The sequence below is a fragment of the Oculina patagonica genome, chromosome 14 (assembly GCF_052425735.1).
Source record: "Oculina patagonica isolate OP01 chromosome 14, crgOcupat, whole genome shotgun sequence".
In the NCBI taxonomy this organism is placed as follows: Eukaryota; Metazoa; Cnidaria; class Anthozoa; order Scleractinia; family Oculinidae; genus Oculina; species Oculina patagonica.
In genome coordinates, this window is record NC_135771.1 from 12,961,735 (window position 1) to 12,966,252 (window position 4,518).

A 4,518-nucleotide genomic window follows, 5' to 3' on the forward strand; every position below is an offset into this window, starting at 1 on the left:
AAAACTATTTATAGCCATTTGAAAAAGTTGAAATGGTTTCCCGCCTTTATTTGAGCCCTTTTTTGATGGGTTTTGGCTATTATTTCAAAGGTGTGAATATAGAATCACTTAAAAAGGTGTGGAAATTAATCAGTGCACCTTGGGGATTCGAATAAAACTATTTATAGCCATTTGAAAAAGTTGAAATGGTTTCCCGCCCTTATTTGCGACCTTTTTTGATGGGTTTTTGGCTTTATTGTCAAAGGTGTGAATATAGAATCACTTGAAAAGGTGTGGAAATTAATCATTGCATATAACAGCATCAATGTGCAGCAAACACCTACAAAATACAACAGAGTATATTAAGAAAAGGGCGCAATAGCAACATGAAAATCACATCATAACATAACAAGATTAGCGCGCAATAGAAACAAGAAAAATACAACATGATATAACATGATATGTGCGCAATAACAACCAGAATAATATAACATGATATAACAACATTAGCGCGCAATAGGGACAAGAGAAATGCACCATAATATAACAAAATATGTGCGCAATAACAACCAGAAAAATATAACATATTGTAACGAGAAAAGTGCGCAATAGCACACAGAAACTTACCACAAAATATAACAGCATCAATGTGCACCAAACACCTACAAAATACAACAGAGTATTTTAAGAAAAGTGCGCAATAGCAAAATGAAAACCACATCATAACATAAATAGGTTAGCGCGCAATAAGAACAAGCAAAATACAACATGATATAACAAGATATGTGCGCAATAACAACCCAAATAATATAACATGATAAAACAAGATTAGCCTTCAATAGGACCACGAAGAATACAACATGATATAACAAGATATGTGCGCAATAACAACCAGAATAATATAACATGATATAACAACATTAGCGCGCAATAGGAACAAGAGAAAAGCACCATAATATAACAAAATATGTGCGCAATAACAACCAGAAAAATATATTATGATATAGCAACATTAGCGCGCAATATGAACTAGAGAAAAGCACCATAATATAACAAAATATGTGCGCAATAACAACCAGAAAAATATAACATATTGTAACGAAAAAAGTACGCAATAGCACACAGAAACTTACCACAAAATATAACAGCATCAATGTGCTCCAAACACCTACAAAATACAACAGAGTATATTAAGAAAAGTGCGCAATAGCAAAATGAAAACCACATCATAACATAACAAGGTTAGCGCGCAATAAGAACAAGCAAAATACAACATGATATGACAAGATATGTGCGCAATAACAACCCGAATAATATAACATGATAAAACAAGATTAGCCTTCAATAGGACCACAAAAAATACAACATGATATAACAAGATATGTGCGCAATAACAACCAGAATAATATAACATGATATAACAACATTAGCGCGCAATAGGAACATGAGAAAAGCACCATAATATAACAAAATACGTGCGCAATAACAACCAGAAAAATATAACATATTGTAACGAAAAAAGTGCGCAATAGCACACAGAAACTTACCACAAAATATAACAGCATCAATGTGCACCAAACACCCACAAAATACAACAGAGTATATTAAGAAAAGTGCGAAATAGCAACATGAAAATCACATCAGAACATAACAAGATTAAAGCGCAATAAGAACAAGCAAAATACAACATGATGTAACAAGATATGTGCGCAATAACAACCGGAATAATATAACATGATAAAACAAGATTAGCCCGCAATAGGACCAAGAAAAATACAACATGATATAACAAGATATGTTCGCAATAACAACCAGAATAATATAACATGATATAACAACATTAGCGCGCCATATGAACAAGAGAAAAGCACCATAATATAACAAAATATGTGCGCAATAACAACCAGAAAAATATGACATATTGTAACGAAAAAAGTGCGCAATAGCACACAAAAACTTATCACAAAATATAACAGCATCTATGTGCACCAAACACCTACAAAATACAACAGAGTATATTAAGAAAAGTGCGCAACAGCAAAATGAAAACCACATCATAACATAACAAGGTTAGCGGGCAATAAGAACAAGCAAAATACAACATGATATAACAAGATATGTGCGCAATAAGAACCCGAATAATATAACATGATAAAACAAGATTAGCCTTCAATAGGACCACGAAAAATACAACATGATATAACAAGATATGTGAGCAATAACAACCAGAATAATATAACATGATATAACAACATTAGCGCGCAATAGGAACAAGAGAAAAGCACCATAATATAACAAAATATGTGCGCAATAACAACCAGAAAAATATGACATATTGTAACGAAAAAAGTGCGCAATAGCACACAAAAACTTATCACAAAATATAACAGCATCTATGTGCACCAAACACCTACAAAATACAACAGAGTATATTAAGAAAAGTGCGCAACAGCAAAATGAAAACCACATCATAACATAACAAGGTTAGCGGGCAATAAGAACAAGCAAAATACAACATGATATAACAAGATATGTGCGCAATAAGAACCCGAATAATATAACATGATAAAACAAGATTAGCCTTCAATAGGACCACGAAAAATACAACATGATATAACAAGATATGTGCGCAATAACAACCAGAATAATATAACATGATAAAACAAGATTAGCCCGCTATAGGAACAAGAAAAATACAACAAAATATAACAAGATATGTGCGCAATAACAACCAGAATAATATAACATGATATAACAACATTAGCGCGCTATAGGAAATCAGAAATTCACAATAATATAACAAGATATGTGCGCAATAACAACCAGAAAAATATAACATATTGTAACGTGAAAAGAGCGCAATAGCACACAGAAACTTACCACAAAATACAACAGTATCAATGTGCACCAAACACCTACAAAATACAACAGAGCGTATAAGGAAAAGTGGGAAATAGCCACATGAAAACAACATCATAACATAACAAGATTAGCGCGCAATAGGAACAAGAAAAATACAACATGATATAAAAAGATATGTGCACAATAACAACCAGAATAATATAACACGATATAACAACATTAGCGCGCAATAGGAACAAGAAAAATACAACATGATATAACAAGATATGTGCGCGCAATAGGAACAAGCAAAATGCAACATGATATAACAAGATATGTGCGCAATAAATACCAGAATAATATAACATGATATAACAACACTAGCGCGCTATAGGAACAACAGAAATGCACAATAATATAACAACATATGTGCGGAAAAACAACCAGAAAAATATAACATATTGTAACGAGAAAAGTGCGCAATAGAACACAGAAACTTACCACAAAATATAACAGCATCAATATGCACCAAACACCTACAAAACACAACAGAGTATATTAGGAAAAGTGGGCAGTAGCCACATGAAAACCACATCATAACATAACAAGGTTAGCGCGCAATAGGAACAAGAAAAATACAACATGATATAACAAGATATGTGCGCAATAACAACCGGAATAATATAACATGATAAAACAAGATTAGCCCGCAATAGGAACAAGAAAAATACAACATGATATAACAAGATATGTGCGCCCAATAGGAACAAGCAAAATACAACATGATATAACAAGATATGTGCGCAATAAATACGAGAATAATATAACATGATATAACAAAATTAGCGCGCAATAGGAACAAGAGAAATGCACCATAATATAACAAGTATGTGCGCAATAACAACCAGATAAATATAACATATTTGAACGAAAAAAGTGCGCAATAGCACACAAAAACTTATCACAAAATATAACAGCATCTATGTGCACCAAACACCTACAAAATACAACAGAGTATATTAAGAAAAGTGCGCAACAGCAAAATGAAAACCACATCAGAACATAACAAGATTAAAGCGCAATAAGAACAAGCAAAATACAACATGATGTAACAAGATATGTGCGCAATAACAACCGGAATAATATAACATGATAAAACAAGATTAGCCCGCAATAGGACCAAGAAAAATACAACATGATATAACAAGATATGTTCGCAATAACAACCAGAATAATATAACATGATATAACAACATTAGCGCGCCATATGAACAAGAGAAAAGCACCATAATATAACAAAATATGTGCGCAATAACAACCAGAAAAATATGACATATTGTAACGAAAAAAGTGCGCAATAGCACACAAAAACTTATCACAAAATATAACAGCATCTATGTGCACCAAACACCTACAAAATACAACAGAGTATATTAAGAAAAGTGCGCAACAGCAAAATGAAAACCACATCATAACATAACAAGGTTAGCGGGCAATAAGAACAAGCAAAATACAACATGATATAACAAGATATGTGCGCAATAAGAACCCGAATAATATAACATGATAAAACAAGATTAGCCTTCAATAGGACCACGAAAAATACAACATGATATAACAAGATATGTGAGCAATAACAACCAGAATAATATAACATGATATAACAACATTAGCGCGCAATAGGAACAAGAGAAAAGC

General features: G+C 32.4%; 1 long non-coding RNA gene across 1 annotated transcript; it reads right to left on the reverse strand.

Moving 5' to 3' along the window:
- Positions 1–451: 451 nt before the first annotated feature.
- Positions 452–1,626, reverse strand: LOC144638554 (uncharacterized). Its single transcript, XR_013567966.1, has 3 exons — positions 1,527–1,626; positions 1,113–1,147; positions 452–641 (listed from the first exon to the last, which is right to left on the reverse strand). It is a non-coding gene; the product is annotated as an uncharacterized LOC144638554 (long non-coding RNA).
- Between the last annotated feature and the right edge of the window lie 2,892 nt (positions 1,627–4,518).